The sequence below is a fragment of the Pinus tabuliformis genome, chromosome X, assembly GCF_031772625.1.
Source record: "Pinus tabuliformis cultivar Carrire ecotype Pingquan chromosome X, CPIR1, whole genome shotgun sequence".
NCBI classification, from domain to species: domain Eukaryota; kingdom Viridiplantae; phylum Streptophyta; class Pinopsida; order Pinales; family Pinaceae; genus Pinus; species Pinus tabuliformis.
This window is the reverse complement of record NC_142308.1, coordinates 74,401,229-74,425,621: the sequence shown is the minus strand read 5'-3', so window position 1 is coordinate 74,425,621 and position 24,393 is coordinate 74,401,229. Positions and strand designations below refer to the sequence as shown.

General features: G+C 37.7%; 1 pseudogene; it reads left to right on the top strand.

The window, feature by feature from the left end:
* LOC149138426 (uncharacterized) overlaps window positions 1-9,800 on the top strand; it is a 32,345-nt pseudogene extending 22,545 nt beyond the window's left edge.
* The last annotated feature ends 14,593 nt before the right edge of the window (window positions 9,801-24,393 follow it).

Genomic DNA, 24,393 nt, shown 5'->3' with positions numbered 1-24,393 from the left:
CCAATGACTCTTCTGGGGCTCGTAACTGAAGTTACAATCTCTGCTTCTGCTCTTTTTCTTCTCATAGAAGTCTCCCCAATTCAACATTCTCTGCTTGAAGGCTCTGATTCATCTCCTTATTTGAATGATGGGAAGATGAAGAAGAAGAAGAATGTTCACTCGAGGGGGTAGATGGAGCATTGTCCTCTTCTCTTTCTTTCTCCCATTCCTCTCTTGCCATATTCTCCTCAGAATCTGCACATTAAATCTACCATGCGTGCCATCCCGAGGAGGTCTTGATAGAGATATTTGTTTTTCTCCATTTTCCTTCTTGTTGCACATTCAATCATTCACATTCTCAATTCGCATCTACAAGAATACTTATCTGATACCAAACTTGATCTAGATCTCTTCAACTATGAGAATTAACCAAGATATTTTAATTCTTTGATGTTAGCAGAATCACATATCAAAGTGTATTAAAAGCCACATATGCCTAGTTTAAAGAAGGGAAAACATAATGATGACTCATCAAATCAAAAGACACACACACATTGATAATGGAGTTCACCCAATGTGGGTTACGTCTCCAAGCCCAATGTCAAGAGTGGGGAGGCTGCTTCATTAGATGTTCCAAGATGATGATGAGTAAATGGTACATTCTTTGTTATTACAAGGATAAATTCCCTCAACTAGAGAGACATGTTTCTCCATAAGGCATTCTCCTATAGGAAGTCTCACTCATATGGGCCTTCCTTCAGCATGACAAGATGATAAATTCTTACATGACGTGCCATACAAGCATCCTTCAACATAATGGTAACAAGGATCTCAACAACTAAATCATCATCTCAGAAAATGAAAAGAGATAACATGGCATCACTGCATCATATACCTCCACTTTCAGGAATGGCCTGAAAATGTGAAGCTCTACTAACGAAATGGAACATACCATTGAATTCATGGCATGAAATCATGTCAAATGACTATAAACTTGGTCCCTTTCTGGCACTGTTAAATATAGACCCCTGGGAATATCGAAGATTCCCCCAAAGATTCCTTCTTGGAGATGGGGGAAGAATACGCTGCTCGGATGGAAATTCTAAGCGCACCACTTGTGAAATTCTATGAAAAGTATCTATAAAGTAGGCATCATTCTCCCAACGACACCATGCCAAGATTAAAATTCCATCTTTAAGTGATCACGGGTTCAAAACCTGTTGGCTTGTACCTTTTTCTTAATTGAAACAACGTGCATGCATGCCCACCAGAGTCGTGCTATAATAAACTGCTCGTTGATTTGATTTCTGTTTATATATATAACCACACCCATATGTGGCTTATGCAAAACATAACCATTTTTATAATATATGGTTTCAATATAAAACATGGTTTGGTTGGTTAACAAAAAAAATGGTTTGTCTTTTATTTTTAATGTTTTGTTTTATATCAAATTTGTTTCATATGGTTAATGTTATAACTATATATATATATATATATAGAGAGAGAGAGAGAGAGAGATCCTATGGTTTTATGTATGGTTATTTTTGTAACCATATTATTTAATTTAATAACCATTATGCTTATAATAATCTTTTGTTTTCTCATTTATTTTTTTAGGTTATTATATTATTATTTATTTATTTCTTTTTTCTTTTTTTGGGAGGGGCAACGAGCCAATGATTGAATGCCAAGTGTCAATGGATGATAGGCCACTAGTCCACTATCATGTAATCTATGGATCCCACCTGCTGACTAGGGTGTCGTGCGGCAGATTGTGGGCCCATCCTTTTTTCTTTTCTTGTCAAACTTCAAATTGCAATAAGTTGGTCAGATGAGCACTATGATCTGGTCCTGGTTTTACTTCAATCTGATTAAATTTATTTTTTAGCTTTTCTGAGCCCTCTTTGACTTTTGAGCATCTCTAGAGCCATATGGATCAACTAGTGAGGCAACAAACCTCTTACCCGTTAATAATATAAACACTAATTCTAGGAGAACTCTAAGCTAGACTAGTTTGTTATTGACTGCTACCCACTAGGGCAGGGCGATCAACCAAAATTTCATCATGAGGTTCTTTGGTCAACCTCAACTATTGAGAGAGAAAATGAGTTTCACTGAAGAGCTCCTCAAGAATGCACAGTCAATCCCCTTCAAACATAAGTACGTTATGGATGGCATCATCAACTTTTGCATCGCTTTCCTCAAAGCTATAAGTGAAGGAGGGAAGCCTGTTCTCCCTCCACTTCTACTTTCATTCTAGTTATGATCTTCATAATGATTTTGGATCACAAGCCTCTTAAGGTTTTTTACTTTTATTTTTCCCAGCTCATGCTCCTTTATCATATGTATATCTTCTATTTGGATTATATTTAAGCATACATGAGGGTTATATACACCACCACTGTCCAACGACTATTGATTGTATTTTATAGTCCCATTGATCTATTCCTTGGTCACTTGACACTAATAATATTATCTTATCTTATGAGAGTTAACATTAATTTCTTGGCTAATTCATGTAGAAAATACAAACTTGAAAACTCAAAGGAGTCCTACACCATAGATACTAAATTTTGGAATGTTGAATGCTTTGCTTATATTAGTTATAGTAGAACACAATTAACTTCATGGAATTTTTTCATAATAAAAGAGAAAAAAAATCTCAAATTAATGAAGGTAAAGTTTGAATTGTTTTTTTGTTTTAGGGAAATAAGATTCCAGCCATCGCAATGGTTACTACTGAGAGAAGACAAAAGACTAATGATCTTGAAACCTATGTACAACATAAAGCTTCTTTGCAACAAATTTATATAATGGAACATTAAATATTAAACAATGTCATATTCAAATATTAAAGAGTTCAATGTCAGATACATATTCATTATTACTTGTCATCGTTTGATCTCGTTGGTGTGTGTAAAGTGTAAAATGATCATTTGGTCCTCCTCTTATACATATATTGTGCAGGATAATGAATGCCATTTTATTTGATGGACTAATTTGTTTTAGCCCATTGGAAACAACATTTATATGGAAATTATGAGAGAAAAAAATAATGTTCATCAATCACTAGTTAATAATACCATTATAACTCCGAGTTATCAATATAAATTCTTGTTTTTGTCAAAGTATACCATGGTTGGTCGTCATACTAAGGACCCCACTCAAATCGTGAAAAACTTAAGTTTAGAAAGGTTGCTAAGAATAATGTATATAGGGTGTTTATGCTTGCATATTGCATGAGAGAGGGTCTAATAAAGAACTCTAAAGGCTATATTGTTCTCATCTACAGGTTGATAAGGATGTTTGTTGCTTTCATACAATGGTTGATCATTTTCATCAATCTCAAAATAGTCAGATTAATTATTGGAGAGTACTATATGCCATTTTTATTCTTTTCATTTTTCTTTGTAAGTCCAGTTTTCTTCTTGTCACTAGCAACTAGTTAACATGAGGCTAGAGTTGTGAAATATTCTATGGGGAATTACATAACTAAGGGGAACCATGTCAAATACATTATAAGAAATCAATTGATAAAATAACAAATATATAGAAATTTTAACCCCAAGGTAACTTGAAATTAAATTTTAGAAAGATATCACTAGGGAGGAGTTGACCAAGTTGTTTCGAAAAGGATTGCACCATTATGCTTATTATCCATACGAGTCGATTGTAACAAGCCATGTAAGCATTATTCCAACTATCCATAGTGCAGTCTCAAGGTTGTTATAGGATTTTCATTGTCCTCTAGCTACCAAGTTTTTGGATTTTTTCCAACATTTCTTACTTTTGCTAATTTTCTAGTCTCTTGTTAGGGTAGCATAATCCAATTGAAAGGACACATCCTCTTAAGGATACATCCTCTCCTCCACTCACCACCCAGGGAGGCTCTTCATAGGCAAGATTATCTTATAATAATACGGAAGGCATCTAGAGAGACAATGGAATTACACAGAATCAACACTGTGAAAATAATCGAAGTGCACGTGCATCAATAGTGCATCATATAATGGAATTTTGCTAATTTCCCGAGTGGGTGGGAATAAATTTTAGTGATTCATTCAACAATCATTGAAGTGTAAGGATGCATCTATTAATAAAAGATATGCATATTTCTCCTATAAATTGGGTGACATATTTCGGTTCTCTGATCACAAAAGTGCATCCCATTAAAGTACTCAAAATGCATCATATATTTCTACCTATATGTGATTGATTTGTTAGTGTATTCGATCATTTGTAGTATCCATATCTCAATTGGTCCACGTAAATTGATCTCCATATAGGTTGTAATATATGGGTGCTTTTAAGTTGGGGACCAAGTTATCCAAAAGGTGTTGGAAACTACCAAGAGAAATATCTTTGGAAAGTTTGTTCCTAGATCGAATGATCCATGTATTAAAATTGAATAGGAAACAATAGATTAGTGAGAAGTGACTAGGGTTCATCAACTAGATGACTCCCGCTTTCTCTCTAATTCCTAAACTAATAGAGAGGGGACGACAAGAAGCCAAAGCTAAATGCAGTGACAAGTTGAAGCACATACAATGTCCTTATACATACTTGGAAGTACAAGACATACAAAAGAGATTAGATGTTGAGGCATGCCAATATCCCTTGCGGCATTGAAGGAGACCATCATCTATCAAGCCAAACATTGATTACTTGAATACATCATAAATATATTTTGTTAGCCAAAGGGAGGGTAAAAAAACATTATTCCTTTGATGACTTTGGAGACTCCTTCCACTCCTATATCCCCTTATCTAGCATGACATTCTGTGGAAACATCATGATTGTGTAGAAACCATAAACAAAAGAGGGAAGGGAATTTGGAAAGCCCTCAATACACAATTCTATTATCAAAATTTGATTAGTTCTCTTCCCAAATTAGTACATATGTAATTAAAGGATGCTAAATTTTTAAAAATTTCCCCAACATTTTATTCTGAGAATGGATTCTTGTAAGCCATAATCCTGTACAATGTCAACAACTTTCAAACCTTGAAGAAATATTATATTTTTTTGTGGCAGTATTTGGCTTTTTAAATGACTGGTGAATTTTTCACATCACATTTTAGCTTCATTCAAATTTTTAGTATCTAGATAATCCCCTGTTCATGAATTTTCAGTATCTAGATAAAAACAAGTTAATAGAAAGTGAGAAATTAATTTACTAGACAAAATAAGATGCAAAGGGAACATGATTGAATTGAAATATATGTTATAAATAATACTGAGGGGGGGGGGGGTTGAATCAGTATTATCAATTTAACAATTTTACATTTCCATACACAAATTTATATACGCTACTTTTGTTAATGAATCTTGCGTGTATATGCAACTAAGTTTAGAGAAAGCAACGTATATCTTGCAAACTTATAATTTGGTTAGTTGATCCTTAATTTGTGTATCAGAACCATATAAACAGTAACCATGTGTAATAAAAAGAACAAGCAGTCACACACATGAACACAAGATATAAGTTGGAAACCCAATGTGGGTGAAAATCACCTCCCGCAATCGTCTCTATCTTTCTTTAACAAGAAACTTATTTTTACAAATTTTGTATTGGTGCAGTCTTATACAAGTATGCAAGCTTCTACCTGCAGAAGGCTGTAACCTTATCTTGTTCTCCAGCTTCTCCTGGAGGGGAGCTACAACCCCCTAGCTCTTGTACTAGCTGATGTGTCTCAATCAAACATCAAATATATCTGCATCAATCAATCTTCTTTGCACCAACCAAAACTGAATCAAATAATCACTTTTCTAAATGTTGTAACCAGAACACAGTAACAATAACCAAAACCCAATGCATAACCCAGAACACTGCAAAAGCAAACAGAAGTAGCTAAAACATATTTTATGAGACGTATGCCACATCAATGTGTCGAACCTACATTCATACGATGTTATCTGAAGGCATACCTGCGTATACACTGTTTTGAAATGCTGAACCAGCATGTATATGCACCTTTGCTATACTGGACCTGCGTACAGATCTGTAAGAGATTATTTAACCTTTACAACTATTCAGACATCAGTTATACCCAGATCATCAGATTTACAAATTACGACATGTGCCAATTACAAAAGATCAAAACCACACAAGGATACTTCTCTTCAAGCCTAAAGATCTTGACCCGTCAATAGAACTTATCCTTCTTCAAGCGCTCAGGTTCCTCTTTGATTCAGATCTAGCTATGCACAATAACCCAATGACTAGTATTCTAGATCTTGCTCTTCATTAGATATTCAATACTTGAGTGCCTTTGCCTAATGATCTCCTCCTACTTTTATTGTCTTAGGCCTTACTCAATACCATGGTCCAAAACCACTTTAAAATCAATACCTTGGACCAAATACCTGGGGTCAATACTTCGGACAAGATACCTTGGACCAATACCATGGGTCAAAACACCAAGGACCAAATACCACGAACCAAAACCAAGTTTTCCAACATGTACGCGCTGTTAGGACCTCATATTGTCCCTTTTTGACCATATATTTTGCTATGATACCATCCCTTTCAACTTATATTTAAAAGCCTTTGTTAGTATTTTAACCCAATTATCTCAAAGGTATGTAATGATTCTTCTCATCACTATACGTTTAATTATTTAGCATATAATCACGACATCTTCATGGTTAATCTTTGAATTATTAAGTGCTAAACAGTTAAAGAATGATGTGCAGTCTGCGATGCTAAAATAACCTGGAAGACTATTTTTGCAGTCGCTGAAATAGCAGAAACGACACGCGAATCGTGATGCTGAAACAGTTGAGATTTGCGTTCTAAAATTGACAGCAACAAAGGAACCGGAACTGATCACCGAGGAAGCTGTTACACTGGATGTAACACTTATATCTGAAGACAACATTACTATAACAACATTTTGTTGACAGGGAATTGATTTCCCTATATTTGTATAATGGGTTAAAACAATGTAAATCTTTTGTAATAGATGTCTCCTCTTTATAAAGAGGAGACATCTACATTAGAAGGGGATGAACAGAGTGTGGAAAAAGGCTTAGCTGAAGGAACAGGACTGGAATTCTTTTTGTAATATGACATATTGATGGATGAATAAAGTTTTGTTCTGAACATATTTTTGTAGTTCTTGTTTCCTGGGGAATCTTGTGAGAAGGACAGGGCCCACCTTTATCACAAGATTCACCCACTACATTTCTGCAGTGTGTTAAGTGTGTCTTTTATTCATGCCTTGTTAACAAGTACTATTTGCTGAACATTGTTTATAATACCTTTGCTGAACTCTGTTTCTTTCTCAATAGATTGTTGTATGAGTGTCTCACCGGTGGTTAAGTTACAGAGTGAACTGGCAAGCTAGTTAATCAGAGGCAGATGCTGGAGATTCCCGCTCGCGGGATAGGGTCCTAACTCTCTGTTACAGCACAACCATTGTTTTCTTTTACAGATTGATTCTTTCCATTTCTTTGCGTGAAATTAAGCATTTTTCTGATAGCTATCTGCAACAGAGTGTAATTGTTGTAATGCAGAGTGGAACTTCAGTTTGTTAATTTAAGGCGTGGTTTGTTTGTACTACAACTTCTATTGCTTTTAAAATTGAGTGCATATAGTACGCAGTTGCCTTTGAAATAACAAGACTTCCCTGGGTTGACAATTAATGTCACACTTTGTTGTTTAATGCAATAAGAAATTAAAGTGACCAACATTTTAGCGACATTGCTAGGGAAGGCAATTATAGATTTTAAAAGTACTGATGATTTTTTTGTAGATATGCAGAATGCATGAGAGGACGCAAGAAAACTAATCCTACAGGTGGCAAGGGCAAAGGAAGAGGAGGAATAAAAACTTTCATCGATGATATTATTTAAAAAGCTGAGACATCTCAGAGGTTAAGCTCTCGAAGGCCACAAACCCAGCACTCTTTCCAAATGGACCATCAAACAGAGGAAGTAGTGGGACTGAAAGGATTATAGAAACAACAGAACACACTGAGGAACCAGTGGAGGAAGTCGAAGGACCAGTAGAAAATATTGAAGAACCAATAGAAGATATTGAAGTTGAGGAACCAGTTCAGGACATTGAGAGTCCAATAGAAAACACTGAAGACTGGTAAAGCGCATCAGGAAAACAACCAATGGAGGAAAACAATGAAGGACTATTCAGTGGAGGTCGTAGAGGAGAAGGAAGGGGACAGAATTCTCTCTCCACCCTGGAATTCCCTATTGGGGAACTTCCCAGAGGGACAACTCCTATGAAGAATATCCCACTTTCAACATTACCCAGTTTCCATGGTTTATCCTCTGAAGACCCTGATGAGTTTCTTTTCGAATTTCATATATTGTGTAGAAGCTATGATTACGTTAATAATGCTCAGAAATTGAAGTTGTTTCCAGCAGCATTAAAAGGAAATGCACTAAGATGGTTTATGAGCTTGGGAGGTCATGTGATCACAACATGGGATCAGATGAAGGAAAAATTTCTGGCCAAATACCAAGACTATTGCCAGACGAGAGAAAAAAGGGAGGAATTATTCAAGATGGTTAAGAAGGAGGATGAAAATCTGGAGGACTTTGTGGAAAGACTCCAGTATAATCTGCAGAGATCTGAGCACCCTGATGTAAGTAAAGATATTATCAAAGCAATATTATTGAAAGGGGTAAGGGATGATTGTTTAGATATGTTAAATATGCTTGGTAAAGAAGATATATCTAAAGAATCGTATGAAGAAATTGTTAACCTCTGCAAGAGGTGTTCAAGAGGAGCTACAAATAAATCAAAGAGCAGGGATAGTACTTATTCAAGGGTCTAGAAATCAGCTAGTGGAGGAGAAACAAGGGTTGAAATAGGTAATCTACTTGAGGAATTCAAGACTGAAATGTTAAGTTCTTTTGCTTCACAGATTGATACCTTGCAGGTTAAAAAGAAGCAGGCAAAGGCAGAAGCTACTTTGGCCATCTTCTGCTCTAAATGCAGGGAAAAACATCCATTGAGGGAATGCCCACTGGACAAGGTGCCAATCTGTACCATTTGTGAAAAGGACCACGAAACTCAACAATGCCCCTCTTTACCAGGGATAAAGGCAGCATTACAACCAACGGAGGAAGAAGCTGAAACAGTTTATCTGTTGAAACAAAGGAGGCAATGGCAACCACGAGGACAAGGTACAAATTCTAGTATGCCATTTAATCGTTGGAATAATTATCCTTCTTTTAGTCAAGCAAATTACCCGCCCTTCAACCAAATGCAATACCCACCCTTTAATCAAATGAATTTCCCACCCATGGAGCAAACAAACCCTCCCTTTGTAGACCCTGCAATGTGGACTCCCTGGCTTCTACAACAATCCTATTTTAACCAATGGAACCCAAACTGGAGAGCTCAACAGACTCCATTCACAAACCAATTTCCTCAGTTCCAGCAACAACTTTCTCTTCCGTCAGGTACCCCGCCGAATAATCAGACCATGAAGCCTCAGTTGCCTGTACAACCGAACCCTAACCCTAATAACAATAAAGTTGTGCAAGTTATCGACATTCAGAACCTGCCTACATCTCCTATGCAATGTAACGATATTCATTTACGATCTGGGAGAGTAGTCGAGCCAATTATAGATGATATTACCTCTTCCGACTCTGATAAAGAAGAAGCAGAACATAGTAAATCATCTAATAAGGATGCTGAAACAGTTAACCCACCCTCTAATAAAACTGCTGAAACAGTCAAGCCATCTTCTAATGGAACTGCTGAAACAGCAGAACCACCATTCCCTGAGAGTTTGGCTCTCACTAAGATGCCTGAGCCGCCTGCTTTTAACCTTTTAGGGAATTGAAGAATATGTATGTTAAAATTCCACTTTTACAAGCACTCACAAATGTACCAATCTATGCTGGAACCGTTAGAGACATTTGCATCAAGAAACCTGGTAGGAAGGCTAATGATCCCCTTATAGTTCATGTGATGGGAGATCTAGCTGCTTTAATGTTAGGAAAAGTTCCTCTTGTAAAATATGGTGATCCTGGTCACACTACAGTCACAGTACATGTCGGAAAAACTATTGTTTCGCGAGTTCTGGTAGACCTACATGCTGCTATAAACATTATGACCATTGAAACTACACAGCTGTTACAATTGAAAAATGTAATTAGAGAAACACCAACTATCCTGGAATTAGTTGATCGTTCCACAATCAAACCAGAGGGGGTTATTGAAGACCTGATCATTTCAGTTGAATCCTGGAATTACCCAGTTGACTTTGTGGTGTTACAGACTAAAGCAAAGTTGGGGGGGCATCCTCTGATTTTGGGGAGACCCTGGCTAGCTACAACAGATGCTTTTATCAACTGTCGATCAGGTTCAATGACAATTTCTAATGGTTGTGAAACGAAGCAGATTACGCTGTACCCTCATGCTACACCTATGATTAATAATGATGATTCTATATGGTTAGATTATGAGGATAATGATACTCAACCCATCTTGACCATTGGACAAGCCTTAACTCTTAAAGATACCACAGAAGATGAAGTAATTAGTAATTTTATTTCCGAACCTTCCTCAGTTACTTCTGAAGCACATAATCAGTTAACTACAATTCTGGATCCTGAAACACAGCAAAAGCTTAAATCTGAAGATTTACCTCAAACATCAACTGCTATCTCCTCTAAAAGCATAACAGTAGAAATCGAACCTGGCAAAACATTAAACATAAACCCCAATTTATCTGATGCTGAAACACAACAGCTAATGGAGTTGCTCCGTGAGAACAAGGAAGCATTCGCATGGGACTATACAGACATGAAGGGGATCTCTCCTGAATTATGTACTCATCGTATCTATATTAAGGAGGGAGCCCGACCAGTCTGTCAACCCCAGCGACGAATGAATCCCAACTTGAGGGAAATTGTTAAGGAAGAACTTCAAAAGTTGCTTGATGCAGGGTTTATATATCCCATATCTGACAGTGAATGGGTTTCTCCATTGGTGATAGTACCTAAGAAAAAATGGAAATGGAGAGAGTGTGTAGATTATAGAGCTTTAAACAAAGCCACCCAAAAAGATCATTTCCCCTTACCCTTTATTGATCAGGTGTTGGACAGTTTGTCAGGGAAGAAATTCTTTTCCTTTTTAGATGGTTTTAGTGGATATAACCAAATCAAAATTGCACCTCAAGATCAAGACAAGACCACTTTTACTAGTCCTTGGGGAACTTTTGCCTATAGAGTTCTCCCATTTGGACTATGTAATGCTCCAGCAACGTTTCAAAGAGCAGTAATAGGAATTTTTTCTGATATGCTTAATGATTCTTTGGAGATATTTATGGATGATTTCACTCCCTATGGTGTGACTTTTGAAGTTGCGCTACAAAACCTTGAGAAAGTACTTAAACGATGCATACAAGCTAATCTTTCCTTGAGTACCGAAAAATGTCATATGATGATGAACGAAGGAATTGTACTAGGGAACTTCATTTCATTCCTTGGGATTCAGGTGGATCCATCCAAAGTACAGGTAATTCAGACCCTTCCTATTCCTAAAACACAAACTGATGTAAGAAGTTTTTTAGGACATGTTGGATATTACAGAACATTTATCAAAAATTTCTCTAAAATAGCTTCTCCTTTGTTTGTGTTACTTATGAAAAATGTTGAATTTAAGTGGACTGGTGCCTGTCAGAAAGCATTTGATGAACTTAATCATCCATTGTCTATAGCTCCTATTTTTAGGGGACCTGATTGGGCACTTCCCTTTCATATATCCTCTGATGCTTCAGATACTGCAATTGGAGCTGTCTTGGGTCAAGAAGAAAACAATCTTCCTTATGCTATCTACTTCACTAGTAAGAATATGACCCCCACTGAACTTTATTACACAGTTACCAAGAAAAAAAATTTAGCAGTTATTTATGCTATTAATAAATTTTGACATTATATTACTGGTTATCCTACTTTTGTTCATACTGACCACTCAGTTATCAAGTATTTAATGAATAAATCCGTTACAAATGCTCGAGTCACCAGGTGGTTATTGATACTACAAGAATTTGATATTATAATTGTGGATCGACCAAGTAAAGAAAATGTAGTTGTTGATTTCCTTTCTCAGATAAAAACTGATGATAATACTCTAGTAGATGATTCCTTTCCTGATGAATATTTGTTTGCAATATCTGCTCACTCACCATGGTATCCAGACATTGCCAATTATCTGGTTGCAGGGAAGTTACCATCACACCTATCACATAGTGAGAAAAGAAGGATCATTCAACAAAGTGCTAGGTACAGCTGGATAAGTGGGTGTCTTTTTCATACTGGACTTGATTAGGAGATTTGAAGATGCATTAGAGAAGATGAGGTTTATGACATATTGAAGGCTTGTCATGATGGCCCTTGCGGTGGGCATTTTGCTGATAAGAGAACAACACATAAAATTCTTAGGATGGGTTATTATTGGCCCTCACTTTTCAAGGATGCAAAGAAATATGTTAGGGCCTGTGACAGATGTAAGAGAATGGGCCAACCTAATCATAGAGATGAAATGCCACTGAACCCTCAGGTAATACTTGAACCCTTTGAAAGATGGGCTCTAGATTTTGTAGGGCCCATCAACCCTCCATCTAACCAAAGAGTTTATATATTGGTTTGTACAGATTATATGACTAAATGGGTGGAAGCTAAGGCACTAATCAAAGCTAATGAAGAATATGTTTTAACCTTTTTATTTGAAGAAATCTTCGTTAGATTTGGGGTGCCTAGAGAATTAGTCACAGATTGAGGACCTCCTTTCAATTCACATGGTTTCAAGGATATGCTTCAAAAATATCATATCAATCATAAAATGACTACACCTTACCACCCCCAAGCTAATGGTCAGGTGGAAAGTACAAATAAAGTCATAGAAGCTATTTTAACAAAAACTGTGAAGGAGAATAGGAAAGAATGGTCTCAAAGACTGCCTGAGGCATTATGGGCTTACAGAACTACTTAGAAGAACACTACAGGTTTTTCACCCTATGAATTGGTTTACGGTAAAAGTGTTGTTTTTCCTGTGGAATTTGAAATTAAAACTTTAAGAACTGCTTTAGCTGTTAACCTTGATTTGACTGATGCACAGACAGCTAGGTTTCCGCAGCTGTAGGAATTGGATGAAAAAAGGTTGGATGCCATCCATCAAACAACTATGATTCAGCAGCAAAGAACCAGGTGGCATGACAAAACTATTAAATATAAGCAGTTCCAAAAAGGTAATTGGGCTTTACTATATGATTCCAGGTTTGAAAACTTTCAAGGAAAACTATGAACAAGGTGGCTGGGACCTTACGAAATAGATACTATTTTTCCCAATGGAACAGTAAGGCTCCTAACAATTGATGGTTCTAGAACTCCATTGCTAGTAAATGGGTATCGGCTTCGTCCGTACCAGCAAACAATTTCTAAGGAGGATTATAAGGCCACTTGCATGGCAGATTTACATTACATCTTTTTGGGGGAGCCTCTTGCCCCTCATTGCATTTAATCTCTGCATTATTTTTGTATTAGTATTAGATTAGATTACTTAACTAGTAATCCTTGTCAAGGGCTGTCATATTACAATTTATTTTGCAGGTCTTAGTTCGAAGGCTGGTTGAAGGAATAATTGCATTACAAGCAGGATCAGGTTTCAGTTTGGGAAACATGGCCATTCCATTTCAATTCATTATCCATCAAAACAATTTTCCTATCTCTTTAACATCAGCATCTCTTTTTCCCGTTGCTAAAACACCAGTTTCGGCCGTTGCTGAAACACTAGTTTTTACTGTTACTGAAACACCAATTTTTCCGCATTTTCCCCATTGTTGAAACACCAATTTTTCCCCATTTTCACCGTTGCTGAAACACCAATTTTTCCCCATTCTCTCCATTGCTGATACACTGATTTCTCCATTGTCGAAACACCGACTTTTTCCATATTTCCGAAAAAGCATCAATTTTCCCATTTTTCCTGTAATTGAGGCATCAACTTCTCTAAAAAACAATCAATACATAACATTTTCCATTTTCAGAGAATCATCCATTCATTATGATAATTCAGTTCCTTCACCATTACCTCCTGTGAATAGAGAAATCCTTTTATATAAATACCCTCATATCTTATAACCCTTTCTAATAACCATTGGCGATCCACTAAACGACGAAATATACTTTCAGCGCAGTAATCAAAGGTAAAATGTGAGGTATGCATGTTTTTGTGTAAATATTAAACTATAGTTAATGAGAAGATTCTGACATGATCGCCAAAATCGTCGTACACTCAAAACTTATCATTTTAGCCGCAGTTGGGGGGAATATCAAGGTTTTGCAATCATTACCCGATATGCCAATCACCGTCGTTTTTTTTAACATGATCGAGTCTCGTCAGCCCGTCTCTATTTTATTATGTCATAACCCCATTCGCAATATCTTACTCTGTCTCGGCTGCGGTAACTCGGCTCTGTATTGTGCATTTTACCGAATCAGTAACTATGGGAGGTAACGCTATCTGCAATGAACCTGGTTCAACGGCTCTATGGGAAGTTTACCCATAAGCATATCAAATTTTTCTGCAAGCGGGCTGGGCGGATTACTTCCGGAGGCTCCAGGAATTTGATTCTCAGCAAGTCCTGGAATTCGCATGTAATTTAAAGGAAGATTATTCTACTGTTCGGGGAGTGAAAATTCCGTTAACAGAGGAGGATATAGCACATGTTTTAGGATTACCAGCCAATGGCATCCACTAGTTCAGCCATAAACACATAATTCTGAACGCACAACAAGATTTTCTTCTACCTGGGGAGCGGGTCGAACCTAAAGGCAGAGGTGTTGCACTGCGTTCATTACCACCTCCATGGCCAAAGGTTGCAGAGTTTGTCAAGCACTATCTTACCTGCGAAGGACATTACCAGGTAGTGTACCAGCATGACTTTGTGTTGTTGAATCATTTAAGACATGGTCGTTTATTAAATATGCCATACTATCTGCTTGGGTGTCTAAAGAATATGTCACATTATTCCAAGGATGCAAAGTACCCACTCCTCTCCATTACTCACCATCGCCTGGTTCAGCTCTTAATCCTGAGGGGCTTTGCCCTGCAGAACCCTCCTCCCCTTAACAACCCACCCCAGGAAGCTACTGAAATCCCTCAACCAGCAGCAGAAAACCTTCAAGAAACTGCTGAAATTTCTCAAGCGGCAGCCGAGACTCCCCAAGTGAATGCTGAAAATCCTCAGCCATCCGTGACAGCCAGTCCAATTGACCCCGCTAGTGCATCAACCCCATCCCATAATTTACCTGAATCATCCATTCCCACGGTCCATATCCCCAGTGGTGATTCAGACGATGACATTCCCCTGGCTAGGCTGAAAAGGAAAAGGAAAAGGCAAGAAACGGTTGTTCCTTCATCAAAAAGACAAACAAGGGCCTCAATGAAACAAGCTATTATCTTTGATGTTCCTCCTACCCCAGAGAACGCCATCCATAACAGAAGAACCACTGCTTTTCCTACTTCCATACCTCGAAGACGAAGGAGGACGTCTTCTGCAACAGCAACAGAGACCCCCACCCCAAATTCCCCACCCATTATCCTAAAACCCCATACTCCACCAAACCCCGAATCCCTACCTTCCTCACCCTCGGGTACCGAAATGCAAAACATCCAGGATTTTGTGACATCATTCCTTTTAGAAGACGCAACTGCTCCACAAGAACCAACTGCTAACTTATCAAAAGTAGACACCCAAGACGATGTACAACATGTAGCTATTACATAAGAACCAGCTACCGACTCAACAGGTGTTACACAAGAACCACCTGCTGAGGAACTAAAAATAGACGACATAGAAGTAGCTGCCCCACAAGAACCAGCTACTGACTCAACACCTGTCGAGGAACAAAAGATAGATGACCTAGAAGTAGCTACCCCACAAGAACTAGCTACTCACTCAACAGGTGTTGAGGAGAAAAAGTTAGATGACCAAGAGGTAGCTGTCCCACAAGAACCAGCTACTAGTCCAGCAGGTGTTACACAAGAACCACTTGCTGATGATCATGATCTGGAAACACATCAGGACATAGCAGCTACTGATTCAGCAGGTGTTACACAAGAACCACCTACTGATAAACAGGAAATGGGTAATCAACATACAGCTGAATCAACTACTATCTTAGCAAGTGTCACACAAGAACCACCTGTTGATGACCATGATCAGGAAACAGAGCAAGACCTAGCTGCTACTAACTCCACAGTTGACACACAAGAGCCACCTGCCGAAGAGCAAAGTGTAGATACCCAGGATACTGCTGCTACAGAAGAACTAGCCACTCAGTTGCTTGATTTGCAGAATTTGCATGTTCAGGAGGATATAGTTGTTACAAAACTAACCGATGGTCCAGCAGTTGTCACACAAGAACCACCTAGTGGAGAAATAAATAATGAAGCTACCACCAAACAACCATCCTCCTATCCACTTGAACCAGCTATAGAAACTACAACTGCCACAGAAGACCCTATCACGTTAGCTTCCATTCAACAAGAGAATGAGTTTCTGAAAGCCGAGATTGAGGCTTATAAGTAGGAGTTAATAATAGCAAGGGAAGCTTATGAAAAAGAACTTAATCTGTATACTTTAGCTCAGGTAGCATCTGCAATCGAGAAAATTGCAGATAAGGATCGGTATGAGGAATACATGTGCAGCCAATGTGGTGACCTTTATCCTCGAGCTGGTTATAAGGTAGTCGAAGTACCATTGTCTGGACCTACTCCTGCAATTACTCCTGTTGTAGTTAAAAATGAACGCCTTGCTGTTACATAAGAACCAGTAGGGCCTTCAAAGATTTTTGAAGAAGAAGAGAAACCGCAAGTACCCCGGCCTACCCCAGTTGTTAAAGCTGAGAATCCTATACCAAAGTCTGTAAAGATGGTATTTACCCAGACTGAGCCTCTTTGTACAGAGACTGTCTTTACTCAAACTTTAAGCATTCAAGAACTCAGCGATATATGGAAGAAAGAGTATGCCTCGTCGTAAGGAAGGGAATTTCAAGCACAAAAATCAGTATGGAAGAATCATGCATATAGAAATTGGGAAGTCTTGGAACAGTTCCATGCACAGCAAAAGGAAAATAAAAAGTTAAAAACTAGACTGTCTCTTATCTTTGAATTAGTTCAAAGACTTCTGGCTACTAGGAAACCATCCTTTAATTATTCCGTGTTCCTAGCAGAACGCCTAGCATTCCTTCAGATAAAAGCAGTCAGAGATGGACGACCTCACGAAGTGTCTACACCCCAACAGTTTATTGAAACTTTTGCAGCAGCGTCAGTTAGTGAACAGAATCTCTTATGTGAACTTTATCTCCATAATGAGGCCATGCCGAAAGATAGAAAGTTTAATTTGATTCCTGTGGCTGGTGACATTCAGATTAGATCCTTGGTCTCTTTTATGGCCAATTAGCTCACGTGGCAAAACGCTTTTCTTTCAGCAAAACATAACGAAGAAAATCGCCTTCTGTGGATCCGAGCTGAACCACAGAATGCTGCTATTTTCATTACTGAACATCATAGGGTTATAAAAGAACCAGGAATGACTGAGCATATCAGGGAATTACAGGCAGCAGTGTTAGAAGAATGTCAACAGTATATCAAGAAGAAAGGAACTCTTGCCATATAGGCAAACAATTTGTTCTGGGAACATTGCCCTAAGGAGAGAAGGGAATACCATCCTTTTAACCCTCTCAATCTTCATGTAGCGATTTCATGAGTGCCTAATTATGTTAAATGTGTTCAGCGGTGTGGTAACAAATGGTTGGGTTATCGTTTTCACTTTCCCCTTCTCTGGTTGCCAGTACAAAAATATAAGGCCTACTTCAAGGTGTCCAAAAAGGAGGAGCTTGCAGCATGGCAGAGATTACAGAGTGTCCAGGGTTTCAGAGATTCGATTGATAGCACCTTTTATACTTACTGTATAAGTAATTTGCACTGTACATCCGAGTATTCCGATCCAAACTCAGAGTAGATGTTGCATGGGGACATGCAACTGCTTCAATTGGGGGGGATGTTAGGACCTCATATTGTCCCTTTCTGACCATATATTTTGCTATGATACCATCTCTTTCAACTTATATTTAAAAGCCTTTGTTAGTATTTTAACCCAATTATCTCAAAGGTATGTAATGATTCTTCTCATCACTATACGTTTAATTATTTAGCATATAATCACGACATCTTCATAGTTAATCTTTGAATTATTAAGTGCTAAATAGTTAAAGAATGATGTGCAGTCTGCGATGCTGAAATAGCCTGGAAGACTATTTTTGCAGTTGCTGAAACAGCAGAAACAACATGCGAATCGTGATGCTGAAACAGTTGAGATTTGCGTCTAAAATTGACAGCGGCAAAGGAACCGGAATTGATCACCGAGGAAGCTGTTACACTGGATGTAACATTTATATCTAAAGACAGCATTACTGTAACAGCATTTTGTTGACAGGGAATTGATTTCCCTATTTTTGTATAATGGGTTAAAACAATGTAAATCTTTTGTAATAGATGTCTCCTCTTTATAAAGAGGAGACATCTACATTAGAAGGGGATGAACAGACTGTGGAAAAAGGCTTAGCTGAAGGAACAGGACTAGAATTCTTTTTGTAATATGACATATTGATGGATGAATAAAGTTTTGTTCTAAACATCTTTTTCTAGTTCTTGTTTCCTGGGGAATCTTGTGAGAAGGACAGGGCCCACCTTCATCACAAGATTCACCCATTACATTTATGCAGTGTGTTAAGTGTGTCTTTTATTCATGCCTTGTTAACAAGTACTTTTTGCTGAACATTGTTTATAATACCTTTGCTGGACTCTGTTTATTTCTCAATAGATTGTTGTATGAGTGTCTCACCGGTGGTTAAGTTACAGAGTGAACTGGCAAGCTAGTTAATCAGAGGCAGGTGCTGGAGATTCCCGCTCTGGGGATAGGGTCCTAACTCTCTGTTACAGCACAGCCATTGTTTTCTTTTGCAGATTGATTCTTTCCATTTCTTTGCGTGAAATTAAGCATTTTTCTGATAGCTATCTGCAACAGAGTGTAATTGTTGTAATGCAGAGTGGAACTTCAGTTTGTTAATTTAAGGCCTGATTTGTTTGTACTACAACTTCTATTGCTTTTAATATTGAGTGCATATAGTACGCAGTTGCCTTTGAAATAACAAGACTTCCCTGGGTCGACAATTAATGTCACACTTTGTTGTTTAATGCAATAAGCAATTAAAGTGACCAACATGCGCTTCTCCTTGCGTGAAAGTGTGTGTATACGCATACGCGCCTTTTGGTCTGCTAACCCGCATGTATACGCGGTTTGGTCAAGGGAAACCTCCGTATACCTTTTTTTCCTTCATTCTGTGATCCTGAACTGTGATCTGTCATCTGAGTGAGTTGCCATCAAGGACAACACGTGTGTCATAGCGCCAAACCTGTGTCATAATGCCAACAATCTCCCTCTTTGGACTTGATAGCAACCCCAAGTCATTCTCCCCCTTTGTCATCAAGGGAAAAGGGTTATGCTCCCCCTGAGTACATGTTGAATTCTCTGATATGCTGAAGGTGTCGTTCATGCTCCCGCTGACTGTAAGCAAAGTCTGCAAAAAGATATTCTACAAGAAGAACATAACTCTATACATCATAAATGACCTTCCTATCACAAAAGGCTCATACATACATCCATCTCCCAACCAAGTGGGGATATACCAAGATTTATTCATCCACCCAACCAAGTGGGGATACATCAAAAGTTTATACATGATAAAACAAGAACATTACATCATCCATCCCAGGCATAGTGGGGAAACAAAATAGGTCATTACATGACCTTGATAATAAAAGTTATACATAACATAGAGACAAAAGATCTAAAACAAGACTATGATAGTCATCAGCAACTATCATCGCAACATATGTTAATCACCATCCAGACCAGCAACAATGATCTCCCTCTACACCTATTCCACCTGTATCAAAAACGACTGTGAAATTGTACCAAGATCTTCTAAGGTAATGCCAACAATGATAATGCATTATTAGAAGTATATGCTCCCCCTGAACCTGTGCCAGATGATCACTGTTAGACCCATATCAGACTCTTTTCATCCTGAGTTTGGTCCACTGGTATTCTTCAAACCAACATATACGCATCTGTATCCACAAAAACTAGCGTATGTATGCAGATACGCTTCATGAAACTAATGTATAACCACTGTTCTCTAAAATAGATAAGTGTCAACAGTAAGATGATGCATCAACTACTCCCAGATTATGTCTGAGGTATTCAAATGTCTCTTTGGGCAGTGGTTTGGTGAATATATCAGCAAATTGTTCCTTGGAGGGAACATACTCCAATTTGACCTTTTGTTCAAGCACTTGTTCCTGGAGAAAATGATATTGGATAGGTATGTGCTTGGTCTTGGAATGCATGACTGGATTCTTTGAATACTGACTGCACTTGTATTATCACATAGAATGGAGATGGGTGGAGTACATGTGATCTGAATGTCTTGCAATGTTTGCATCATCCAAAGGAGTTGTGTGCAACAAGATGCAACAACCACATATCTGCTTCAGCTGTAGATAATGCAATTGATCTTTGTTTCTTGATGAACCAAGACAATAATCTAGAGCCCATATAGAATGCACCACCGCTAGTTCTTTTCCTGTCATCCACGCTTCCTGCCCAATCTCCATATGTATATGCATGAAGTGTAAGATCTGTATCTCTAGGATACCATAAACCAAAGTTTTGTGTTCCTTGAAGATATTTGAAAATCCTTTTGGCTGCCTAAAGGTGTACTTCCTTTGGATTTGCTTGGAATCTTCCAACAATTCCCACTGCATGCATGATGTCTGGTCGGGTACCGGTTAGATAAAGCAGACTACCAATCATGGATTTGTAGGTTGGTTGATGTACTGCTGCTGATTCATCATTTGTGTTAAGGCTGCATCCTATTACCATAGGGGTACATACTGGTTTAGAATCTTCCATGCCATATTTCTTCAAGATCTGCTTGAGGTACTTGGTTTGTGATAGAAAAATACCATCTTTATTTTGTTGAACTTGTAAACCAAGAAAATATGTGAGCTCACCAAGTAGGGACATTTCAAATTCTTTCTGCATTACCAAAGCAAAGTTTTGACTCATGGCTTCTTCATTTCTACCAAAAATGATATCATCAACATACACAACAAGTATTAGCAATTTATCATTGTCAATTTTTATATATAGATTGCTATCAGCTGATCCTTTTGAAAAACCTTGTTGATGAAGGTCTTTGTCAAGACGATAATACCAAGCCCTTGGAGCTTGTTTTAGACCATAGAAAGCTTTTCTGAGTCTGCATACAAGTTTTGGATCATTTCCAAGGATGGATCCATCTGGTTGCTCAATATATACTTCTTCTTCCAGGTCTCCATTAAGAAAGGTAGATTTCACATCCATTTGATATACTTTGAACTTCTGAAAGCTAGAAAGAGCAAGAAACATTCTTATGGCTTCAATTCTACCAACAGGTGCAAAAGTTTCTTCAAAATCTATACCTTCTTATTGAGCATACCCTTTACAAACAAGTCTGGCCTTGTTTCTAATAACTTCTCCATTTTCATTCAGCTTGTTTTTGAAAATCCATTTGGTTCCTATGACATTCTTATCATTAGGTATGGGAACCAATTCCCAAGTATTATTCTTTTCAATCTTCTCAAGTTCTTCATTCATGGCCTTGACCCAACATTCATCTTTGCATGCTTCATTGACATTTTTTGGTTCAACAGAGGAAAACAATGCTAGATAGCTTGAAGCTTCTATAATAGTTCTTCTTGTCTGCACACCTGCTTCTTTCTGCCCCAAGATTTGAGTCTCTAGATGATTCTTCTGAACATACCTAGATGGAGTCTTTTCTTCTACCCTTATCTGTTCTTCTGGTGCCTCATTGGTTTCTTCTTCTTCAGAATTAGTTTGATTTGATGTGGAAGGATAGTCCTCATCTTCTTCATAATCTTCGGTTTTTACTTGCTTTGGATTTTTGCCTGCTTCATCAACCACAACATCAATACTTTCGACAATTTTCCCAAGTATTTTATTATAACACTTATATCCTTTAATTCAGGAAGAGTAACCAAGGAGAATGCCTTCATCTGCTCTAGGTTCAAACTTGCCAAGTTTTTCATCAGTCCTTTTGATGTAACATTTTCTTCCAAAAACTTTGAAGTATTTTACAGTAGGAGTCTTACCATACCATAGTTCATGAGGAGTTTGAGTGTTATTTACCCGGACGTTTCTTTTGTTGAGAATAGTGATAACAACCAATGCAGCTTCACCCTAGAAGGTTGCAGGAATTCCAAACTCATCTAGCATAGCATGAGCCATTTGTTGAACAGTTTTTTTCATCCTTTCTACCACTCCATTTTGCTGAGGAGTTCTTGCTGTAGAGAATTCCCTTCTTATTCCATGTTCTTCACAGAAGTCGAAGAATTCATCTGAGGTAAATTCCCCTCCTTGATCAGACCAAAGGCATTTGATTTTGCGATCTGATTCATTTTCAACCATAGCTTTGAAGGCTTTGAACTTTTCGAAAGCTTCGTCTTTATGCTTTAGAAGCCCTATCAAACAAATTCTAGAAAAGTTTTTAATGAACAATATAAAGTAATCTTCTCCATGAGGTGACTTTTTCCTAGGTGGACCACATAAATCAGTGCGAACAAGTTCAAGAGGTTTACTAGCTGATCCTTCCTTCTCAGGGAAATGTGCTCTGGTTTGCTTACCAAATTGACATGATTTGCATATTTTATTTTCTGGAATGCTGATATCTGGAAGATCACGAACAACCTTGTATCTGCATGCTTTTCTTATTTGAGGGAAGCTTAGATGCCCCAATCTTCTGTGCCATAGCCAATGTTCATCATTTTTTCTTAGGTAGCATTGTTGTTGTCCCCCCTTGAGTATGTACAGGTTGTTTGGAGTTCTTACACCTTTGATCATCGTTTCTCTTGTATCAGGCTCACGAACAACACATCCATTTGATCAAAATACTACCTCATTTCCTTGATCACACATTTGACTGACACTCAATAGATTATTCTTTAGACCATCTACATACATAACATTCCTAGCTTTAACTTTTTCTTTTAAGAGAACAGAGCCTTTACCTTTTATGACTACAGGAGTGTCATTACCAAATGAGACCTTTTCCTTTTCTAAGGTATTATATGATTGAAGTTTTTCTTTATCACCTAATGTGTTTCGAGCATCCACTATCGATGTACCATTGATTTTCTTGTCCTTCTGCATACAAGCCTATACCACATCTTCCTGTTTGCGATTATTTCTTTCTCCACGTTTTGGGACCCATTGAAGCTTGCTCCTTCTGAGATGTTTGCCGAAATTTACTCCTGCATTCAGAATCTTCATGACCAAAGTTGTTACAGATAGAGCATTCTATTTCATTTTCAAGGCCAGAAAAGTTATTGTAGGTCCTTTTCATGCTCCCAGTCACATTCCTTTGATTTTGTGCTTCTCTAGTCATGATGGTCTTGTAAGCAACACATTGAGCAGCTTTGTGTCCAAAGTTATGACATGATAAACATTGGCCATTAAATAAATTCATGTGATTATTGAATCTACTGACCTGATGATTGTAGTTTCCATTGACATTCATTCTTGAAGAAAAATGATTTACCTAAGGTAGGTTGTAGCTTCTGTTGATCCTTGGATTAGATTGAACCCGATTTACCTGGTGATCTGGTTTATGCCTTTGCTAACGATTGTCAACCTGTTCACTTCTCCTTGTTGCATCAAGATAGATTTTGGAGGTTGATGGCTTCTATGCTTGAGATGCTTCTTCTGTATATCCAAGACTTGTCTTTATCAGAGGAGAACACTGCACTTTGATAATTTCATCTAAAGTTTCTGATCCTTTAGCAAATCTAAGATTGAGAGCTTTTGTTTTCTCAATATCTTTTCTTAGACCCACAATTTCACACTCTAACTTTTCATTTTGTTTTACCCTTTCAGCAAGTTGGAATGTCAGAGTATCTAAAATCATATTATTTTCTTCTAAACAGATTTTAAGTTTAGAAATTTCTTCATAGAGATCATCTTCATCTAAAGCATCCAAGAAATCATCATCTTCAAAAGCCATTAAAAGTCTATAATCATTACCATGTTCGTCTTCATCACTATTTGATAAACCATCACTATATTCATGTGTATAGCAGCTCTTCTTACTTACATTTTGTTTTCTATTCCATTTTTCTGGTTCCTTACGTTTATCCAGCTTATCTTTATGAGGACATTTGGCTACATAATGACTGACTCTTCCACAAGCAAAGCATTTGAAAGGTAGTTTACCTCTGAATTTCCAAAACCCCATTGAAGGTTC